Source organism: Cervus canadensis, chromosome 28, assembly GCF_019320065.1.
Source record: "Cervus canadensis isolate Bull #8, Minnesota chromosome 28, ASM1932006v1, whole genome shotgun sequence".
Lineage (NCBI taxonomy): Eukaryota > Metazoa > Chordata > Mammalia > Artiodactyla > Cervidae > Cervus > Cervus canadensis.
The window spans coordinates 22,954,382-22,978,628 of NC_057413.1; the positions used below are offsets into that span (position 1 = coordinate 22,954,382).

The following is a 24,247-nucleotide window of genomic DNA, read 5'->3' on the forward strand; positions in this document are numbered from 1 at the left end:
ACAGGTGGGCTCTGGATAGTTGTGCTCTGGGAATTCTACACTCCTTCTTAGGACGCAAGGTAATTGCAAAATTTTAGTTACTTGCGGTATTAAATCCCATAGAAACAAAAACTGGTTTTAAAAAATTTTTTATTCCTGGTCCCTCACCGCATCCCTGGGATGCAGCAGAGGCAGACACGTAGTATTCACTGAATATTCATTTGTTGAATGAATAGGTAAATAAACTCTGGCCAGGGAGTGCAGCTCCAAGGTGCAACGCAGGAAAAGAAAGAGGTTTACATCCCAAGCGTTGATTACAGTGGGAGTGGCGGCGGCAGCAACTAGGAGTGCCTTTTACTTTAGCCAGTGCGGTACCAGTAACTGCTGCCAGTGGGAGAATGATCACTCAAGTCGGAGATAGCAGTGGATATGCAAATCCACATCTCTACCAGAGGAAGGCAGGTACTGGTGGACCGTAATTCACACTTCCCCGCTCCGCCCCACCCAGTCAAGTACGCACACGTACGTACGTAGGCACGTACACACGTAGGCACAAACTAGGTGTCCAAGGCCTTCGTTCTTTACTTTTGGAAAGAGATCCACAGGAGAACAGGAACTGTGGGGGAAGCGTCTGCGAACTAGCATCAACACTCCAGATACCTCCCAATCAAGGGGATCTGGAATTAAGTACCCAGCTGCTCGGAAGACAATCCCATTGTCAATGCAATGAAATCCCATCTTTTCGGCAAGAATATTAGAGAAAATACTTTTCCTCACTATTTATTGGAAAAGGAGGTGGGCTCGTCCGGGATTTGAACCCGGGACCTCTCGCACCCGAAGCGAGAATCATACCCCTAGACCAACGAGCCACTTGCATGACCCATCTGCCCATGTTTAATATAAGAAGAACTAGAATCAATTTTCTTGCCCCCCCACACGAAGTCAAGTATGAGCCCCCTATATTTAAATAGCAACTAATATACATTTGGGGGTCTTATGATGGCCTTTTAATTTAGGCCCAAGTTACTAAGGTTTTCATCCTTCCTCTTGTCCATTATACAGTAACCACTACAAAGTGAGTTCCACCTGTATACTAATCTATGACTTAACTGACAAGATTATATCATAAAGGTCACATAAAGAAAGTACTCTGTTTTTGAACCAGATTTTTAAAATTGAAATATAACTGACCCACAATATTGTTAGTTTCCGATTTGATTCGCAATTTGTCTAAAGAAGTATGGATTCCAGATTTCATTATGTACTTCGTGGTGTGACAAATAATTTGAGTTCTATACTTTACTTTCATAGAGGAAATTGACATTTTCTTTGACAAGTCCCTTGAAAACTTGCTTAGTCATAAGTAAGCATTTTTGTCAAGATATTATTTCAATATGTGGACCCCTAAGCCAGTATTGTACCCCAAGCACAGGTCATTGTTTTTGCATCTGTTTTATGACTTTGAAATCTCTATATTCTGTTAGAACTAAGAACAGAATCCTTCAAAGATTTAACACTTTAGAAAAAGATTCCCAAAGATCTTCTCTTCAGTGCAAGCAGCTGTCTTCAAATTTTTTATAGATTGGCATCTCTGCTTTCTGAGTTTCTCATAAGACTTCGCTGGAAAAAAGGCAATGCTGGCAGATGAATGCTTAGTTTGGCTGCCTCTTGTATGTATCTTTAGCTTTAGAAGAAAATTTTGGCATTTCAGTAAGGATTCAGAGAAAGGAATTTGAAGTCTAGCTCCTTTGAAAGCTGGTTCATCAACTCAATTAATTTTTAAATAAAGTTTCCTACCAATGTTTTTCTACTTTCCCCATAACACCGTGTATGAGGAAACTTTTGATCAGCAAAGATGGAATATATATTTGAAAGGCATAAAAATTGGGATTTTACACAAAGTGCACATTAAAGGCTGGTGTTTTGTGTGTAATCAAAGAGTGCCTGAATTAATCCTCAAAAGGACATGAAATAACTCACATAGCAGCTACAGATTCTATTATCTTTTAATTCTAAGATACTTTAGAGTTTCTGTAGTTCGGTCAAGAGTACATCAATGTTTTAAACTGAGGATATAGGATTCAAGTCCTAGTCTGCAAAGTAGGCACCTAGATTACAACTCTGAATTTTTTTCCACCTCTGAAGTTTCCATGAATTCCTTGGGACAGGCAGTGACTACAACAGGATGAAACTACAAGGAAGTGGTTTATTTTCCACCCTCACTCTCACTCTGCATTTCTTGATTTTTTATTTTGGTTATCCTTTAAGAAATGCACCCAATTTTCTCTTCTCCCCAGCCTACTGTGTTAGATCACAGCTTCAAAATTGGATGATAAAAAGTGAGAGGTAAAAAGGGAAAAATTCAAACCTCCCAGATGCATATTTTAAGGCTTTTTCAGAACTTAAATACTTTAAAATAATGAATTGAGTCGTCCTGTTAATGAACCTAACATCACAAAACTGTGTCCTTTATCTTAATTACAAGTCTTAGCCTCTAATTTATGCTGGACAGAATTTTTTCTGGGCAAAATAAAAGTGACTAAGTAATCTCCCTTTAGTTACTAGAGGAATCGATATAAAAAGTAGTTTTCCCAGTTTTCCAGTGTACCAGCAGTTAGCTAGGTAGACATTCCTGCTGATCAACACGAAGAGGCTGAGACTAGCAAAGCCAAATGTTAGAAATATTTTAATATTTGATAATATGTTATTATTTAATCAGGAATAAACCTAAATAGGAGGGAAAAAATGGAATCTGCCCAACACAAGAAAAGGAAACAGATCATGAGAATGAGAACACTTTCAGTAGCTCTGATTTCTGGGGTGGAGTGTTTTGGAAACCTGGAGCTCTGAAATTAGAGGACATACTTATGCGGCTTATACAAATGAAAAGCCATGTACCCACTGCTCCAGCCCGTGAGAACCTGGAAGAAGATGTCCTGCAGAGACATGATAGTGAGGAAAAGCCACCAAACTATTTGCCTAGATGGTAGCATATAGCAATACTCAACATATGGTTTATTTCCAGATTTGTTCATACTATTGCCTGTTGTGATGTTAGAGCAAGTTAGAGCTTATCAGGAAATTAAGGATCCAGAAGAGGGGGAGATAGGGAAGAATTTGCCATGTAGTCAGTGGTTTGAGCTTTCTCCATAAAGTAGTCCTGGGATGACTGGTGATGACTTGAACCATGCTGGGAGATGGATGGTACAGACTGAAAGACCACACGCCACTCTCACCAGATACACCACAGCTCTACAACCACCACCACATGGAGAGTTACTGAAACGAAAAGCTGATATTATATCTGAGATTCCTTTGGTACAAAATGTCATTGTGTTAGCAAAAGGCAGGTGAATAAGAATAAGGTCTACAGGTTTTTTCCTGTCTTCCTGTAACAGACACATATACATGGCCACAAACAAAAAGAAGTTCCCTCCAATGCCAGATACAGTAATAGGAAGATTATTCCCTGGATGAGATCACTCCAAATCATCTTCTAATTTCATGGACAGTCCCAGGGAAAACCTTTTGAAAAAAACCAAATATATAAGGATGACGTATTTCATGTCTGTGGCTTCTGTCTGGTTTACTAAAAAGGAAAGGAACAGCTGGATCACTGAAGGGTAAAAGTACATGGTTCTATTTATGCATTCTTTTCAATTCATGCCTTTTCGGTTTGTCACGTTATTTTTCTGCTCTCTCAGTTGATTTATAGAAGGTGGTGATTCCAACATCTACATGTCCAGCACATTATTTCTCTCCCACATTACACAATCCACCTGATTCTGTGACCATTACCTTCTGAATGTTTCACATGACCACATACACGTGATTTAAACTACCCAGTCTATGATATTCTTTTATAGCTGCCTGAACAGATTAAACCACAAGCTTAGACTTCCCTTGCGTAATAAGCTCTCACTGAACTCATTGAACTGTGATGCCGTTGCTTCTTGATTTTCACTCTCCACTTAAGTGTGAGGCCTGGATATATAAACTACACGGGTAACTTACTCACTCACCACCTATTATCTAAATCACCAGGCTTTGTGCCTGTAAAACAATGTTAAATAAACAGTTTATAAATAAGTAATCAAATGAGGCATGGAATTATCATTGTGAAAGTATGTGTTAATGATGCAGAAGAAGTTAGGGGACAATTAGGAGGGACATTTGAGGAGATTCTTCTTCTCTATGAATTTAAAAAGCTGATGACCTGAGAATTCAAGTCAACCCATGTTGAATGATATCTTTATTAAGGACCTCAGTCTCTCCTAAGATAAATGGGTGGATTTGAATTTCAAGGTTACCGTTAATGTTATCAGCTCCAGTAAGACACATGTCATCTTTCAAGAGAAACAATAAACTGAAAAATTTACATTTCCTCTTTCTCTGTTTCTGATTAAGTAGTTACTTGACAGGCACCCCACTCCGAGAGACACCCATAGCAGTTTTCAGAATGAGGATTTTTTTGTTTGCTATTTACAACCAGATGGACTGGGCAGGTGATACTTTTATGTCTACTCTGTTCACTGGGAGAGATGAGAAGTTACATATATTTCTTAAAAGAACAAACAAAAACCTTTGCAAGGCTTTTACAGCTAGCATTTAAGGATCAACTAAAGGCAATCTGCGAACATGGTTTACTCCTCCTGAAGATTTTTGGCAGAGCCTTGCTGTATGAGAACCAGCATAACTCCAAAGTTCAGTAAGATATCTGTCCAGGCAGCCTAGTGATGTTTAAGTCTTCACTAGTGAGATTATTTTTCAAGTCTGTAATGAAGGAACATGGATTCAACATCAAGAAGAGAGTTGCCAGAAGTTGTAAATACTTAATCTTGGTAATGTAACGCCTTACTTCTGATTCTGACCTAAAGACTTCATTTATCACCATCTATATATCTGGGTTCAATTACTGGGTCGGAAAGATCCCCTGGCAACCCACTCCAGTATTCTTGCCTGGAGAGTGCCATGGGCAGAGGAGCCTGGCTGGCTATGGTCCATAGGGTCACACAGAGCTGGACACAACTGAAGCAACTGAGCATGCATGCACCCGTATATCTATGTCTATGTCTATGTCTATATCTATATCTATATATGTCACTAGTAAGCATTTTTCTTGTTTGAGACTTTCAAAATGGGTTAAACTCAGATACTGCCTTGAAGAATCTAAATCTAGTGGATCAACTCCCTCATGGACCAGAAAAAAGCAGATGTTTCTGGATGGCAGCTGGGAAATGATTAGCTGTTCTTCACCTGAATCTGGCACCTTCCTCTCCCATAAGTGACAAAAGAGCTCAGACTCTTCTCTCTGTTCCTCACCAGCCCTGCCCCAAATAGCCTCCCTTCCAAAACCAAAGGCAGTCCCATCCATAGTTGTTAGGTATACTCACCTTGGTAGCTCTGTGCAGCATTAGGTGGTGTTCTGGCAGAACGGCAGCAGCCAGGTCCTGTTTATATTTCCCCAAGCCCCAGTATTCAGAGCCTAACTCTCACTGTTGTCAAGATGTCAACATTCTAAGCTTTGACTTCAATAGGGGTAAAGGGCTTCTTGGAGAAGGAAATGGCAACGCACTCCAGTTCTCTTGCCTGGAAAATTTCATGAATTGGGGAGCCTGGTAGAATACAGTCCATGGGGTCGCCAAGAGTAGGACGTGACTAAGCAACTAACACACACACACACACACACACACACACACACACACACACACACACGGCTCCTTAGCCCTAAAGAATATTTCTCTCCTCTACCTAATGCATAATTTGCTGAGCCCGGAAACATTCCAAAGTATAGTAAATGATTAATAATGAGTAGGAGGCGCTGTGATGATGAGCAGTTGCCACAGCACAGCTCCCCAAGAGATTCAGGTTTCCTATTTTTATTGTTGGAGAAGGAAATGGCAACCCACTCCAGCATTCTTGCCTAGAGAAGTCCATGGACAGAGGAGCCTGGCTGGCTATGGTCCATAGGGTCGCACAAAGTCAGACACAACTGAAGAGTCTTAGCACTCATGCAGACTCCTGCCACACCTTCCATTCACCACCAAAGGTCAGGAACAATTTGGAAGAAACATCTGAGAACCTAAAGTGGCCATCTTAAAAATAATTTAAAACTACCATATTCATTGATAAGGAAAAATCATTCAGTGTTGGAAGAAGGATACTGGATCCCCATGATAGACAGTGTCTGCTGCTGCTGCTAAGTCGCCCCAGTCGTCTCCGACTCTGTGCAAGCCTATGGACAGCAGCCCACCAGGCTCTTCCATCTACAGGATTCTCTAGGCAAGAATACTGGAGTGGGTTGCCATTTCCTTCTCCAAGACAGTGTCTGCTGCTGCTGCTGCTAAGTTGCTTCAGTCGTGTCCGACTATGTGCGACCCCATAGACGGCAGCCCACCAGGCTCCTCTGTCCCTGGGATTCTCCAGGCAGTGTCTAGAAGACAGCAAAAGAGGTCACTGGTGCTGGTTTAAAAGATCCATAGATTCCCTTTCCTGTTAATGCAGTTGCTTTTTCTCTTCTTCATAAATAGCCAAAGACTCTAAATGTTAAGTGTTTTCAAGCAAGCTTAATGAAGTTTGTAGATGGTAATCACTGGGGGCATGGGGTGGGGGATAGGGGGAAACTGCAGGCTGCAGGGGAGGGAGGGGATATGGAGAAGTTGCTACGAAGTTTGTTTCCTGATGATTTTTTAGTTTTCCAAAGACAGGAATTCGGAAAAGCAAACCAGGAGGAGACCTGTGGGCCAGGCAGTAGAGGGGATTATTTGAAGATCTGAGATGAGTTGAGTTTGTGGATATTTTAAAATATTATGTCTAATTTTCAACATGTTTTAAAATTGCCACAATAAAATGCTTTTACTTTTACTTTTTTTTTTCCAAAAAGGAAGAGTTTAGAAAAAATATTTTTACTAAATAATGTTAAAGATAATAATTTGAAAAAAAGATAATAATCTGAAAAGAGAAGATAACGTAATAGGAAAAAACCATTTGAAATTTGAAGAGGGAAAAAACCTCCAATCATTCTCCTAACTGGATAGACTTGAAACATTTATGTAGACATACCCTATACTTCTTGAGCTCCAAAATCACTGCAGATGGTGACTGCAGCCATGAAATTAAAAGATGCTTGCTCCTTGGAAGAGAAGTTATGACCAAACTAGAAAGCATATTAAAAAGCAGAGACATTACCTTACCAACAAAGGTCTGTCTAGTCAAAGATATGGTTTTTCCAGTGGTCATGTATGGGTGGGAGAGTTGGACCTTAAAGAAAACTGAGCGCTGAAGAATTGATTCTTTTGAACTATGGTGTTGGAGAAGACTCTTGAAAAATCCCTTGAACAAAAAGGAGATCAAACCAGTCAAGAAAGAAAATCAGTTCTGAATATTCATTGGAAGGACTGATGTTGAAGTTGATGCTCCAATACTTTGGTCACCTGATGCAAAGAACTGACTCATTGGAAAAGACCCCGATGCTGGGCAAGATTGAAGGCAGGAGGAGAAGGAGACGACAGAGGATGAGATGGTTAGATGGCATCATCAACTCATGTTTGAGCAAGCTCCAGGAGTTGGTGATGGGCAAGAAAGTCTGGCATGCTGCAATCCATGGGGTTGCAAAGAGTTAGACACGACTGAGCGACTGAACTGAACCCTGTACTCTAATGTTGTATGAATATACTAAAATCACTGTGGAACTAGATTGTTCTTTGTATGAAAGAACCTGGCTTACTCAAGTATGAATGGCAGCGTTGGAAGAAAATAATAAACAACAAATTTGGAAACAAAATTGGTTACTGGTTAAAAAGATACATAGAGTTCAAAGTGTTAGTCACTCAGTTGTATCCGACTCTTTGAGACCCCACAGCCCTCCCAGCTCCTCCATCTGTGGAATTTCCAAAGCAAGAATATTGGAGTGAGTAGTCATTCTCTTCTCCAGGGGATCTTCCGGCCCCAGGGATCGAAATCGGGATTCTTTACCGTCTGAGCCTATATAGAGTTCAAAACCCTTAGCCAATTAATTCTCCTAATTATGAACTGGTTGAAAACAAAAGCTCCTCTGCTAAACGTCAAGAGAACAATATGTTGGATTGGTTAAAGCTGAGGAATAATCTCCAAAACCTGTTTAAGCAGTCAGCGCCTTAAATGTAGGAACTTTCACACTTTAAGAGGGGAGGAAATATGACAGAGTTCATAGAAAATGGAGAGGGAGGTAGCCTTTATCAGGCCAAACTCGGAATACTGAGCAAATACTTGAAGAGAGCGTGACCCAACTGGAAATGCTAGGAAGCTTTCGAAAACACACCCGGTTGCTTCTATCAAAAGTATACCCCCGACGAAGGTGGGATTCGAACCCACGCGTGCAAAGCACAATGGATTAGCAGTCCATCGCCTTAACCACTCGGCCACCTCGTCGTCGTGCACGCGCTTCTTAGCGTGCTTTATTTCAGAGTTTATACTTGGGAACCGTCTACCCTAGATAGAATGATATTTAGGAAAGAGATGGTTTGGAGACGTCTGGGGACGTAGAGGCGGTTGGCTTCCACGCGAATGGACAAAGCGCCGAATTGCAAAAGCTGCGACGGGAGAAAAAACAAAAAACAAAAAACCAGGCTTAGCTTTCACAGGAGTCTTATTAAAAGTGGTGGGGACGTGGTAGAAACACAGTTGCCTGGGCTTTCACTCCCTTTCTGGGGCTGTCTCGTTCCCGGCAGGGACTGAACCTGGACTGAACCACAGTTTGCTGTCAGGGGAGCCTGGTCCCGGGTTCGAGCGCGCTGCCGGAAGTCCCCCGGGGCAAAGGTTCCCGGAGCCGGGTCCACTGGAGTCGACCTCGGCGAAGCTGGCGAATTTGGACTCCTAATTTGTGGTTAATAAAACAGTCTGGAAAATTAGACGATGGATCTGACTAGGGCTCAATTTCTGTTCAGTGTTATTGACGGTTGTTCAAAAGCTTAGGGTGAAATTGCATAAAGAAGAATCATTAGCTTCGCGGGGCTCTTCTCCCCGGTCATCCTCAACAGAGGAACCACGAATTCTGATCCTCCCCACTCCACTACCTGAGTGTTTTCAAAGGAGAGTTTGTCCAACTTTCACTAGGTTTTCCAGGCGTTCTGGTACCGAAAACAAGAAACTCAACACTAGCGAGAAATAATTCAAAGAAAGAAAGGCGGGGCGGGGGGCTCGGGGGGCGGGGGGGCGGGGGAGTGTTCAGCTCCATCCGCTTCCTTGTTTCATAAGAATAAACACGACGGATAGATGAACGAATAAGAATAGGAAGTAATTCTGACTAATCAGATTGATCATAAATGCCTGGGGAAAGAAGATAATATTGAAGGAGAGTCTTGACCAGCAAGTTTTCTAGTGGGCGCGAAGAATGTGGTTGTCGCAGGCTGAGAGGAAAGGGCCTGAGCAAAGGCAAGGAGGCGTGCAAAGCAATCATATGACTCATCCTGTTGTCAATTCTGATAGCAAAGGATAAAGGAGTTATTATATTTTCACAAGGAAGAACAGTATAATTAACAACAACAACAACAAATGTCAAAAATACATAGTGCTTTCTCAGAAAGTAGTGGTGAATCATTGGGCAAGTAATACACTAACTCACGTATTTGAAATTATTAAAGAGGAATTTGAAACTTAAAACACTGAAAACATATACATAAACAGATTTATTAGATAGAGCAGAAGAGAGAATTAGGAAACTGAAAGTAAGATTTGAGGGAACTATGTAAAATACTATTCACTGATACAAATAGTTGGAAATGAAGGAAGAGGGATAAGAAAGATTGTTTAGGAGAGAAGTTCTACCATATATCTAATTAAAGTCCCAAAAGAAATTATTAAGAGAATAGGAAAGAGTTAAGTGTCTCAAGTATGCTTGACACATGCTTTAACAATTATCAACATGTTGTCAAACTGGTTTTCCATATTATTGCAAAGTTTATCTCAGGCAGTGTATTATTTTGTATATCCTTTCATTTGTTCAATAAGAATACTTACTAGAATATTTATTAGTGTTCATTTCAAAACTTCTAGAGTATAATTTGTTGAATAAACCATTTTCAATCAGCCAATTCTGCCACTGTGTTCAGGAACAACAGTGGGGAGAGGACAACAGTTTTTGTTTGTTTATGATGCTATTACCTATGTTTCTATTTATTTTCTACTGTCATTAAAACTCTACAAAGTAGAAATGATTCTAGATTTAACTGTTTAAAATAATATGGTTGGTGCTTAAAACAAGAAGCAAAATTATTCTCAGTGAATTTCTACAAAAGTGCAAGTCTTGAGTAGCATAAGCTTGCAAGTTCCAGACTACTACCTTCCTACCAGTCTGCTCTATCACTCTCTTCTCCAGCATTTAAACATCAAGATTCAGTCTATAATCGCTCCTCATCGCTTTCACTTATCTCTTCTCCCTCTTTATGTATCCAATACTAGGCTTCTCATGGTGATTTAGCTCTCAAATACCTCGAACTGAGTTATCTCATTCTCTGGCCATGCCCCCTGGATGTCAGAGGTCTTCTGCTTAAGTAACCAGCGTGTCTGCTCCAGCCCACTGTCTACCCAGACATCAAGGACTGTAAACCCGGATCCTGAGTATACTATAAAGCCTGCTTAAAACTCTTTAACAACTATCAACCACCTACCCCCTGGTGACAGACCTCTACCCTCTCTCACCAGCCTCCTCTGCCCTCTTCCAGTCACACTTTGGCTGCATTCTCTATTTGGTAACAATGTATCTGAGGAAAATCAAAGTATCTTCTTTGGGGAAAATATGTGAGAGTAGCTCATATTTTTTCACAAGCCACATGTGGAAAAGCCTGGACTGTGAGGCTGTGCTGGAGCGTTGCTTTTCTTTATATCTGCAGAAGTTTCTAAACTGTTCTATTCAGTGATGGCCTGGCTCTCATTACAAAAGAGAACTACAGAGCAATCCGAGAGACCTAAATAATGAACCCAGTTGTCCTGCAAGGGGCCTCTTCTTCCTCTGCAGAGAGGTCCAGGAAGTTAAAGTACCACAGAGCTAGAGCTTTTCTAGAGTAACCTTCCAGGCCTAGCTGTTTTTCACTTTCCTTTGCTTGGTGGTCCAGGATGCCTGCCCAAGGCTGCTTATGAACTGTCCCAATTCCAATCCATACAATTTGGCCTTGGTGAGCATACAGTCACCAGTGGATCCTGAAGGGTCTGAAAAAAAAAATTGGATATAGAGATGAAATTGACAACTGCTGTCATTGGCTGAAGACAGAATTGGCTCAAATGGCAGAACACTAGCTTTGCCTGAGAGAGGGGTAGTGGGATCAATGCCTGCCTTCTCCAGTTTTGGGTAAACCACTTATGAGGCAGATTCAAAGCCAGGAATAACTGGGTATGTTAAGGGAGGTCGTTAAAATGTTCATTTTTGTCTGTTAGGTTGCTTACCATTCTACAGCACCCAAGACAGGAGCACAGTGGTAGGGAACAAATCCAGAGCAAGTGATGACATTTAATGAGGAAAAAAAGAAGGCTGTGGAAAAAAATTCCTTGTGTAATTTATTTTATTCTCTGTAATCATAAAAGCTTTTAAGGATTAGAACTGAAACCTAAGTGGAGTCTTGACAGAGTCATATAAACTTTAAGCTGATATTTCTTTTTCATTATTTTCTGACTACATTATGCTCTGACTGCATTTTTCTTTTTATTCAAAAAAATGCATTTGAAAATATATATTAGTAGATTTACTTTGTTTTCTATATGCTATGGTCTGAATACTTCTGTCCCTCTAAAATTCATATGTTGAAAATGTAATGATCAGGGCGATGGTATTAGGAGGCAGGGGCTTTGGGAGATGATTAGCTAATGAGGGCAGTGTCTTCATTAAAAAAAAAAACAACCCAGAATACAACTGATTTATTTTGCTATTTCACCTATGGGAAGTTATTTTCAGTTTAATTCAGTTCAGTTCAGTTCAGTTGCTCAGTCGTGTCCAACTCTTTGTGACCCCACGGACTACAGCACGCCAAGCTTCCCTGTCCATCACCAACTCCCAGAGCTTACTCAAGCTCATGTCCATTGAGTCAGTGATGCCATCCATCCATCTCATCCTCTGTCGTCCTCTCCTTCTCCCACCTTCAATCTTTCCCAGCATCAGGGTCTTTTCCAATGAGTCAGTTCTTCGAATCAAGTGGCCAAAGTATTGGAGTTTCAGCTTCAACATCAGTCCTTCCAATGAATATTCAGAACTGATTTCCTTTAGGATGATTGGATCTCCTTGCAGTCCAAGGGGCTCTCAAGAGTCTTCTCCAACACCACAGTTCAAAAGTGTTCTGCCCATAGTCCGAGTCCCCGGTCGGGAAAGAAGACTCCTCGAAACAATGCAACTCGCAATAGGGGAATTTATTACTGACTCGAGCCAGGGCCTCCCGCCCTCACCAGGTGTGTCAGGACGAAAGGCCCCGAGCCCCAGTTCTCTCCGGTATTTATTAGGTCAAAATAAACAGCATGTAGTTGGCACAATCGGATTGGTTACACAGTGGGTAGTTGGCGCAAGCTGATAGGTTACACAGTTGCAAGGTAATTTTTGTTGGCCCAACGTGGGGCTTTCAGCTTTCCCCTGATAGGTTCCCTTTTCTCTGGCTAGGCATATGTTGATTGGCTGGCTCCAGGAGGCCTGATAATTATGTTACCCCGGGAAACCAGGCCTACTCCTAATCTAGGCTGCCTGCCATGGCGTTAGCCGTGACAGCCTCACAAAAAGCATCAATTCTTCAGTGCTCAGCTTTCTTTATAGTCCAAGTCTCACATCCATACATGACTACTGGAAAAACCACAGCTTTGACTAGATGGATCTTTGTTGGCAAAGTAATGTCTCTGCTTTTTAATATGCTGTCTAGGTTGGTCATAACTATTCTTCCAAGGAGCAAGGATATTTTAATTTCATGGCTGCAGTCACCATCTGCACTAATTTTGGAGCCCAGGAAAATAAAGTCTGTCACTGTTTCCAGTGTTTCCCCATCTATTTGCCATGAAGTGATGTGAATGGATGCCATGATCTTAATTTTCTGAACGTTGAGCTTTAAGCCAACTTTTTTCACTCCCCTTTTTCACTTTCATCAAGAGGTTCTTTAGTTCTTCTTCACTTTCTCCCATAAGGGTGGTGTCATCTGCATATCTGAGGTTATTGATTTTGCTCTCAGCAATCTTGATTCCAGCTTGTTCTTCATCCAGCCTGGCATTTCACATGATGTATTCTGCATATAGGTTAAATAAGCAGGGTGACAATATACAGCCTTGACGTACTCCTTTCCCAATTTGGAACCAATCTGTTGTTCCATGTCCAGTTCTAAATGTTGCTTCTTGAGCTGCATACAGATTTCTCAGGAGGCAGGTCAGATGGTCTGGTATTCCTATCTCTTTAAGAATTTTCCACAGTTTGTTGTGATCCACACAGTCAAAGGCTTTGGTGTAGTCAATAAGTCAGAAGTAGATGTTTTTCTGGAACTCTCTTGCTGACCCAACAGATGTTGGCAATTTGATCTCTGGTTCCTCTGCCTTTTCTAAATCCAGTTTTAACATCTGGAAGTTCTCGGTTCACGTCCTGTTGAAGCCTGGCTTGGAAAATTTTGAGCATTGCTTTGCTGGCATGTGAGATGAGTGCAACTGTGTTGTAATTTGAGCATTCTTTGGATTGCCTTTCTTTGGGATTGGAATGAAAGCTGACCTTTTCCAGTTCTGTGGCCACTGCTGAGATTTCCAAATTTGCTGGCATATTGAGTGCAGCACTTTCACAGCATCATCTTTTAAGATTTGAAATAGCTCAACTGGAATTTCATAACGTCTGCTAGCTTTATTCAATAGTGATGCTTCCTAATACTCACTTGACTTCTCATTCCAGGATGTCTGGCTCTAGGTGAGTGATCACAATTTATCGATTTCTAAGTACCTGCCAGAGGTTACCTGAAGAATGATGGTTACAAGACCAAAGGTGGGGGCGGATGTCCTTTATTAGAAATCAGCTTACAAGACAAGGGGGCTTTCCTTGTGGCAATCCGCCTGCAGTGTGGGAGACCTGGGTTCGATCCTTGGGTTGGAAAGACCCCCTGGAGAAGGGAAAGACTACCCATTCGAGTCTCTGACCTAGAAAATTCCATGGACTACAGTCCTTGGTGTCGCAAAAGTCGGACACGACTAAGTGACTTTCACTTTACAAGACAAGGTGGGGGATAAAGAATTACAGAAGCTAGCCCACTGCAACACAACAAAGTCATTGCTTGGTTCGAACAGTGCTAAGGGACAGGTAAGAATAAACTCTATAGGACAAATTCAAACACATCAAAGATGGTGTAGTAGGAAAGGAGAGTGGAAAGCGTCTCAGAGATGCTGGCAAAACAGTGCTCCAGGTGAGGATCGAACTCACAACCTCGGCATCACCCGCACACATACTGCCGTATAAGTACCGCGCGCTAACCGATTGCGCCACTGGAGCTCTTGCGTCTTGCTTCCGGTCACGCATTACACGGCCTATGCACCCCAGTCCCTGCATCTCCACCATCACTGTCTCCGAGTCCTGCAACTGCATCCTGAGCGGAAAAACAAAAGCTCAGCTGCAGACCTCACCCAGCCGCCAGTCCTGAAGGGCAGAGGGTGCTCTGTTAGCGGAAACGAGGGTGGATACTTTCAACACAACTGCGAAAAGTGCAGACACTCGGGAGACTCTGACTGCCTCGAGCATTCCGAGGAGGACCTTCGGGGGGCTGAAAGGGCTGGCGAGTCTTCTGCTGCTGCGTGGGTCCCGGAGTCTTTCCATTTGCCTCTCTCCGGGATGCTTTTCCTTGGGGCGTCAGAAGAAGGTTTCCTGTCTGAGCCTGGGGAGGGGGCTTCTGAGCCTGAGCCGTTACGGGCTATCTCAGAGTGTGTGAGCATCCAGAATTCCTGTGGGCTTCCAGGGCACGTTTACCTCTTTAGTTAGGTGGCAGTCTTCTTTCACGAGTTGGAAGACAGTTTACCCCCAAGGTATACCTCTTGTTGACAGTCTCTGACTTTTTTAAAATGCAATATTTGGATAACTTAAGAATACAGTATTTGACTCTAAAACGTATCTGTATCATCAGTCAGCTGTGACCCAGTTGACTTTAATTGTTATGAATCCAAGTATATAGTTGCAAGCAATGATAACTCATTCTAGCCTGTGTGCTGCTAGATTTTAATTTTTGGCAAGAATACAAACCACTTGGTATGTAAATTTTTATACTGTCCTAAGATTTTTAAAAACTGTTTCATTTTACTTTAAGTTACTTTTCTTGATAAGCTAATAGGGATCTCCATGGAGCAATACTTAATATCAAATTTTAGTATGATGTTTAAAGATGGAGCAAAGGATTCAGATTTCCAATAGTAACTATGATGATGGTTTGAAGTAGAATTTATATAGGACTTCTTTTTTTTAAAGTACTTTTATATTTACTTTCTCAGTCTAGTTCTATAGCAATCCTACATAGGTAGATTTTTTATTAAAGTAATATATAAATGATATTCTCTAATCATTTGCTGTGATTAAAAAAGAATAAGTATAAATGAACAAAACAGTCAATCTTTTGTGGAGTTTATATGTAAGAAACCCAGAAAAGTCATACAATTTTAAAAATGTATTAGTGAATACACTTGAATATAATAGCAGACAGCATTTTCACTCATATGAACAGATTGTTTGCTAAAGAAAAAGAAATTAGCTTCTAGCCCTTTAGGTGACTGAGATGTCAAATTTCTATCTGTAAATTTATGGAAATTTTCAAACATAATGAAGTTGACATAATTAGGTAATGAACTCACATGTAATTGATTTTACAGTCATCAACATTTTACTAATTGTTCCCTCTATCTTTCCACTACCATTTTTGCTGGGGGGTCAGGGGTAGGTGATTGAAGGTGGGAGTGGAAGTATTTTAAAGTAAAACCTAGACATATCATCTCACCCTAACTTCTTCAGTCTGTATGTCTTCGAGATAAGAAGTCTTTTTATTTTATTCCACTTTTCCTCTTTGAGATAAGAAGTCTTTTTATTTTATTCCACTTTTCCTTTTTTTAATGTATGTGCAATATCTTTATCACATTCAGCAACTTTGGCAGTAATCTCTTACTAAAAGAAGTGACTTGGCCAAAAAGTAAGTGGCAAAACTAATATTTGAATCCAGGTTTTGTGCCCTTGGGGCTTCCCTGGTGACTAAGATGGTAAAGAATCTGCCTATAATGTGGGAGACCTGGGTTTGATCCCGTGTTACCCACTCCAGTATTCTTGCTGGGGAATTCCATGGACAGAAAAGCCTGGTGAACTATAGTCCATGCTGTCAGGAAGAGTTGAATACAACTAAGCCATTAATACTTTTCTCTGGCTCTAGCTTCTCGTACTTGATTCCTTTTCCAAGCCATTTTAAGCAAAAAGTTGTCTTATTTAAGGGAGTGTGTGCCTTCAAGTGAATGAGGAGTAATTAACAATTTTTTAAAATATTTAGACTGAGAGGTTGTCTATAAGGGAGAGAGTGAATGACAACTGTTTAGAGTAAACAATTTACTTGATAAATACATTTATAGTTTCTCTTTACTCCTTTTCTGACATTAACAGAAATCTGTTTACCCATCTACTTTGTTTTCTGGGGTCAGTTCAAAGCTCAGGATAAAATATGGCACTCTTCTCAATGGGGCCTTCTACCAACCTTGAGACTTAAAGATATTGTCTTGCAATAACTACTTTTCCTAGGTCTCAGGGCTGGATTTCCACAGGCATATGATTGTCTAAAGCAATCTTCACTTTGTTTCCTCTGATTTCATGAATAATCCTTCTTTTTTCAACCAATAGCATTATCATGCTATCTTCTTTTAATAGTTCTACTGATTGACACATAAACCTATAATTCTAAGCTGGAAATATATTACTGTTGCACACTCTAACATCCTAGTTTATTCTAGAAGTATGTAGTACACATACAACAAAAATTCAACTGAGAGAAACTGACAGATATACCAACCCCCTGTCCTAGAGATGATTCTTTTGTTCCTAGATTAGTCATTCATTCAACAAATATTTACTTAACACCTGCCTTGTGCCAGAATCCATAAGTGAATAGAATAGACAAAATCGCTGCCTTCCCAGAGCTTACATTTAAGAAAATTTTAAACAGAGGTTCTTAGCAGCCCTCTGTTTTGTCTTTCATGTATCCATTTATTTGTTAATCCATTTATCAAAAAATACACAGTGTCCACCATTGCCAAGTGGTATGTTAGACAACAAGGTTGAGATCAGAAAGTATTGCATGTCTTAATATTATTTGGGTGAAGGAATTGAAGGGTGTAGTGTGAACCACTGTACCCTTAACACAAAACTGGTTTCCACTTACATCTTTCAGTTATTTCCCTGATTATCCTATTTTCTATCAAGCATTGTTTAATCTTGTGCAGAGATATAGTGTTCCTGCCTATTCCATATTAGAAGTCAGAACTAAGGGCATAAGCCATAACTTCTGAGGCACACGTGTACCAAAGAAAACCAAGACATTGCTGGGTGGAGGAGGTGGGAAATGACATATTTTAAAAAAAAAAAAAAACAGGGCCAGCAGGATAGGATCTCACATTTTTGTTGGGATATAGAGTTCACATACTTATGATGTCACTAAACATTTCTGCCAATGAGGAGACAGGAAGGGACCACAAGGTTCTACTCTTGAAGAGAAGGCTAGGATGGGCCTCAGTGTTAAAAAGTACTATAGAAAACAAAATGTGATCAAAAGATGAAAACTGAAACAGAAATATTAAAAGAAGAAATAAGAGAAAAGGTAACCTCGGATCTTTAACAGTAAGAGAAGAAGGGAAAGGGGCTGTGATTTGAGGGGAGTGATGATGGAGGGCAATCTTGAGACTGCAGAGCATAGGAAAATTTTTACTTCCCTTGACATCACTAGGGAATGTATTTGGTGTGCACATTTTTTTTTTTCCTTTCTGTTAACAGATATTCACTGAGATCCTGCTACATGTAAAGCATTATGCTAAACATGATGGGAAATTAAGAATTCAGGGCTGTGGTTCTCCAGGGACTTCTAGTGTAGGTGGTGAGACACAATACCCAGACACCCAGGGAAAGCAGAGTAACAAAACAGAGTTGTGGATGGTTGTGTCCAAGTGGTTTAGACATGATATATAGAAAAAAGGGGAAAGATGTCAGTTCTTGCTGGTGAGGGACGTAGGGTCAGTCTGTGGCCTGGGGAGGATTTGGTTAAGAGATGAGAAGGGGAGCTCTGCAAGCCTGAATATGAAAGGCAAGGAAGTTGGACTTATATGGGCTTGTGTGGGTGTTTCAGAATGGAGAGAAATCCCAAAGTAACTGAGGGCATCTGACTCATTCGCCTCCCCCTGCCCTTTTTTTCAGTCAGCACCCTTTTGTGTGAAATGTGGGATAGTTAAACCATACCAAGTTCTTATCCTCATCTGCAGTTTCACTGGTTCTGCCCTTCTGTGGTGGGCCTTGAACCTCTCAACCTGGGTGAAGATAGAAAACTCACACCAATCCTTGTTCAGTGCTCTCTTTGCAATATGCAGTGGTGAGATCAAATGTTGGGCTCTACCATCAAAATCAAGTAAGTTCTGGCCTTGAAAGGGAGGGCCCTGCTTCAACCCTGTCCCTTCCCAGAATTTTCAACCTCCTTTCCTGCCCCAGCATACCTGAAGGAAGCAATTATAAGCCCACCAGTAACACTGGCTCATTTCAGAATGAGCCAGGGGACCAGGCCTCTCAAGGGATACCAGCCCAGCTAGAATCACTATTTTAGATCTTTTGGCAGCTTACTTCTCCCTCCATCCCTAAGCTTCCCACCAGTTGCCATTGGTTCCTACCTTAAAGTCTCTGCACTGCTTCTTTAGTATTCTGGGGATTCGGACCCAGAAGGAAGGGGGCCCTAGAGGGAGCTCCTGGCCTTTCTCCCCTCTCCCTCCCTAATTCAGACTACTACATATTTGGTCAAATTTTCATGATCAGCGCCCTTCTTCTCTCCTTCTTCCTGAGCTTTATACTCCTGGCCTTCCCACATTCCCTTCCTGATACTCGGAAACAGTACTTCATCTTCACAACCACCTTCTTCATCATAGGTAAGGGATGAAACGAAGAGGACTCCTTCAATCATTCTGGTTCTGGGCTGGGGTGGTGCTCCATTGGGCATAACCTCTTAGAAACTGTTGAGGGACTGTTAAGGGCAAAGGTAATACAATGACAACAAGTGGAATGACAACAAAAGGAAAGAAATATAGAGTATGGGGAGTTAAAGCAACAACTTAAGTCTTGGAAATTAGTCCTAAGGCCATAGATTAAACTAACCAGATGGCTTGTTGTCCGCCCCCGCCCTCTTCCTTTTTTTTCTGCATAACAGGTATCTGTGTGTTCCTTGCACTACTACTGCATTATCTGTATATTTTGAAAACAACTAGCCTTTATAAGGACATGAAAATCACCTTTCTCTACCCCTCTTTCCTCCTCATATTCAGCACCATACTGTTTTTCTTATCTGGTGAGTGTTCTTTGGGCTTAGGGAGTTTGTGGGGGTAGGTACTGAATTCAGAACAATTATATTTATGGGTATTTCCTTTGAGTACTGCTAATTTTCGGACATGGATTTGGTGCAGTGATATCTCATTTGCTCATTGCAGCTCCTCCTGCTCTACAGTGTTAGAATGTTGCGTTCATAGAAGACATAGAATCCATTTCTCCCCTATACTGTAAGAACCATGTCTTGGAGATGGAGAGAGAAATTATAAGAAAGATTGTAGTAGAGTGAAGGGGGGGGTGGGGTGAAGATTGGTGTTGACAGATTGGTACTTTAGGTCCTAGGCCATACTGTCATTTGCTAATCCTGTTTAAAAGCTAAATTTCATAGTACATATCAAGTAATAGTCATTTTCATCTTCAACATGATCACTCTTTCCTCAGGAATTCTCTCCTTGTGCAGCACCCATCATTGTTGGCTCCAGTGTGTCTTAGTGCAACCAATCCAAGTGAAACCCATGCAAATATCGGTGGACAATGGGAACTCAGTCACAGAAGGGATACCGGGGAGAGATGGCTAGCCTAACGTCAGTGATGGTGAGAAGGCTAATTTCTGAAGAAAAATCATGTCTACCCTGTAATTCAAGACTTCACAGCTATGCACACACTCTTGTTTAATTACTAAGACTAGAAAGAATTGACTTGTTACTAATCATTATTCAGATATGGATTAAGATTCCAGGAACTCAGAAATTTCACTAGAGAGAAGACACAGTTGGGATGTGGGGATGGCTGAGCGTGTTTGGCTCTGGGGACTTGAAATGAAAAAACTTCTCCTCACCTTGAAGATTCCCTAGGCACCCACCTCCCAACCCTCTCACTGGTATTCCTGGTCTCATGGAAGTAGATTTTTTTTTTTTAAACAGTAACAAAACTCTTTCTCCTGTGAAGCCTTAGTTTTGATTAAAAAAAAAAAATTTCCCTGAGGAATTTTATGAGTGGAATCTTGTAACTACTTTATTGTTCAGGCCTTTTGTATTGTTCAGGCCTATATGTTGTTGCATATAACAAGACCTTATCCAAACTACCTCAACAACAACATAAAATGAATATATTGGAAAAGATGCAGGGGTAGCTCATAGACTCACAGAAAGTTCTAATATAATTAGGGTTACATGAGAGATGTTGGGGACTAGAATTGGAACTCATTTCCTTCATGATACTTTTTCCTCCACTATTTACTAAAGGTTAATGGAATTTCCTGATCCATAAATACTAAAGTCCACAGATCCACTATCCCCAATTCCATTTGTTTGTCACTTTCAATGAATCATCAAAGCCTGTCGCTTCCACCTCAACCAAACCTCCGTTCCCCTCTCTGAGCCCTCCTCACACCTAGTTATCTGGACCAGGCCTTTGTTATTCCTGCCCAGACCATGGTGCGTCTATACTTGGCGTCTCCCTGCACTTCGGTCTACCTCTACAAGTACTGCCCAATTTGATCTTCCTCAAACGCAGAGCTGAGAATGTTCTCTTTGAAGACCTATTTCGCCTTGTTCTGTCTTCAGGATAAATTTCTTATCTTGATTATCTTGATTTTAAATAAAGGTATTTATAAATTGGCACCAATCTATCTTTTGGAACGTTTTAATTTTTTTATTGTGATGCATCTCATACATGTCACATAAGCAAAAAATATCAAAATATGTACAGTTGGAAGGATAAGAAATGAACCACCATATCTAGAAAAAAATAATATTGCCAGTATGTTAGAAGCTTCTAGTGCGCCTCAACAAGCTGTCTTTACAGCCGTTTGTCCTGATCCTCCAGTTCCTCTTCCCTATGCCAATTAAAACTGTAGTTCTACCTCAAGAAACTGCTTTCCTCCAACAGACCTTTTGTAACTTCTCCTCATACAAATACTGAATACTCTGGCTTTTTATTTCCTCCTCCTTTACAAGGTCAAGTTTGTTTCTCCTTCAAGATTAAAGCCAAATGTGATAGCAAGAAAAACTTCTCCTGACTTCCCTTCCAGAGTTAATTGCTGGACTTCCATTCTGCTGGGAATTCCCTGGTGGTTCAGTAAAGAAACTGACTGATACAGGAGACCCAGTTTCCATCCCTGGATCGGGAAGATCCCCTTGAGGAAGAAACGGCAACCCACTCCAGTGTTCTTGCCTGGAGAATCCCATGGACAAAGGAGCCTGGTGGGCAACAGTGCTTAGGATCACAAAGAGTTGAACACACTGTGTGATGAACACTTTCAGGCTGCTGGCACATTTTCTTTTTTATTTCTGGAGTAGTACTTCTCCTGTTGTAATTATGAATTTAGATATGTCTCTCTGACTTGATGTTAGTTCTTTGAGGAATTCAGATTATTCTTTACCTTTGAATCCTCCAGTTTCACATTCTGCTTTGTAAATGAATATTCAGTAAATGCCTTTGGAGTTATTAAGCTTTAGAATATTGGGAACAGTTGGACATTACTATCAAGGATGGTTACTTTTTATTGACAGCCTAAATAGTTGCCAGGACTTGACCTGCTTTATGTAATTTAACCTCACCACAAACCTGCAAAGTAAGTATCATCTCCATTTTGTAGATAAACTAATGGGGTGACTGAAAAGTTAAGTGATTGGTCCAAATTCACATATTCTAGTAAAGGGCTGAGTCTCTCTCTAAAGCTGCTCTCATTTTTCCATATCAAGTTTCTTCTACATGAACAGTGATAAGAATAGAGAATAATAAGAACCTGCCGTGTAGCACAGAGAATTCTTCTGAGTACTCTCTAATGGACTATATGGGAAAAGCATCTTTAAAAAAAAAAAAAAAAAGAGTAGAATTTTTTACATGTGTAACATTCATTTTGCTGTACACCCAAAACAAACACAACATTGTAAATCAATGATACTCCAATAAAAATTAAAAAGAAAAAACTTTAAACATACAAAAAAATAGTAAATTTTAAGACAGAAAGTGTTCAACTATGCTTATGCTGGAAAGGAACAGATTGTGATGAAGAAATAAATTTAAAATGTCACCTGTTAAAGAAGCTACAAAAATAAACCTGGGGATCAGTGAGTGTTATATCTTTTATAGACAAATTTAGGTAGCATAAATTACTGATTTCCAGAGTTAGGAATTTAAGACTCCTGCCCTGCTCTGGAGCTGTTTAAGGTTGAGCTTCAGATCTCTACACTATTATACACTTGTTAGCCTCTGACACTTTAAATTCAAAAACTATAGTGTCATTTTACTATGCAGTCATGTTAAGATCTGTGATGTATGGCATTATTAATAACCACACTTATACAATTCTGATTTTTAAGTCAATATGTCATCATGAGAGACTCTTGAGAGTCCCTTGGACTATAAAGAGATCAGACCAGTCAATCCTAAAGGAAATAAACCCTAAACATTCATTGGAAGGATTGATGCTGAAGCTGAAGTTCCAATACTTTGACCACTTGATGTGAGGAGCCAACTCATTGGAAAAGACCTTTATGCTGGGAAAGATTGAAGGAAAAAGAAGAGGGCTGTGGAGGGTGAGATGGTTAGATAGCATCAGCGATTCAAAGGACATGATCTTGAACAAACTCCAGGTAATAATGAAGGACAGGGAAGCCTGGCATGCTGCAGTCCATGGGGGTCACAGAGTCAGACATGACTTCGCAACTGAACAACAACATGTAATCATATACAATTAATGTACTTGTTCTAAATACGAATACTGAATATAAGCTGTATATCAGATGCTTTTTGTGATGGTTAGCTCTGGAAATTTATGTCTAATGCTGACACTGACAGTAGTGGACTTGGCAGCAACAAGGGTTCAGTTAGTCCTTCCCCAGGAGGGTGTTAAACTATTAGGTAAAAAAAAAAAAAAAAGAAAGAAACCTTGCTGTGCAAGTAAGGTGTGAAAGAAAATCACAAGCGTGGGAGAGAGAGTGAAAGGCGGGAGCCTCCAGTCAGCAGTTCGGACAGGACCTGCAGTTTGCCTTGAACTCCCGGGTTGTGGTACCAAATGATCTCAGAGGGAGAGCAATGAGCAGTCCTGAAAAGAGATCTTAGTTTCCTGCCCAGAAATTAAACCTGGGGAACCTGGATGAAAATTGAAAGTTCTAGCCACTAGACCACTGGGGGCTAGAAGCTAGAAGCAAAGTGGCCCTGGCTGTTGACCCTGTTTGAAAGCAAGGGTGGTTTCAAGGAGGCAAAAACTGTAAAAACAGGTCCAAAGTTTATTATTAGAGACACAGCACAATGTATGGGAGAGCACACAGGAAAACAGCTTCTACCTAACTAGCTTAGATAGAAGACTAACTAACTTAGATAGAAAACTAGCTTCTATCTAACTCAGAAGCTAGGCAGATACACGTCTGGGGAGGAGTGCAGGCATCCTGAGTGTGGAGGAGCTCAGTAAGGAGGTGATGTAAACCACTTTCATAGGACAATCCTTCTGAGTCTTTGTTACCTATGGCCAATTATCTTGCTCCTTTCTTCACATCTGACTGGTCCATGGATCCTCTCCAAGATGTGTGCGCAACATTTTTCTAAGATTGATCCCACCGCAGAGGCCTATGAGTGTGTGTCCACACTTATTATCAAATGAGGCCTGCTCCCTTTTCGACTCCCAAGAAGCCCTTCCTGCGTATGTATAGACAAGGAAGTCTTCCTTGACCTTAGGAGTGAGCAGCTTATCTCTTTAGCAGAGCTCAAATTTCAGCTTTGTTCTTGGAGTGTCTGGATGAGAACAAAGGCTTCATTTTACTC

At 40.8% G+C, this 24,247-nt stretch overlaps 3 non-coding genes across 3 annotated transcripts; all 3 read right to left on the reverse strand.

Annotated features, from left to right (window-relative positions):
• Positions 1-776: 776 nt before the first annotated feature.
• TRNAP-CGG lies at positions 777-848 on the reverse strand. The gene has a single exon. It is a non-coding gene; the product is annotated as a tRNA-Pro (tRNA).
• Positions 849-8,306: 7,458 nt separating this feature from the next.
• On the reverse strand, positions 8,307-8,388 carry TRNAS-GCU. Its single transcript has one exon. It is a non-coding gene; the product is annotated as a tRNA-Ser (tRNA).
• A 5,958-nt stretch (positions 8,389-14,346) lies between these two features.
• On the reverse strand, positions 14,347-14,440 carry TRNAI-UAU. Its single transcript has 2 exons — positions 14,403-14,440; positions 14,347-14,382 (listed from the first exon to the last, which is right to left on the reverse strand). It is a non-coding gene; the product is annotated as a tRNA-Ile (tRNA).
• Between the last annotated feature and the right edge of the window lie 9,807 nt (positions 14,441-24,247).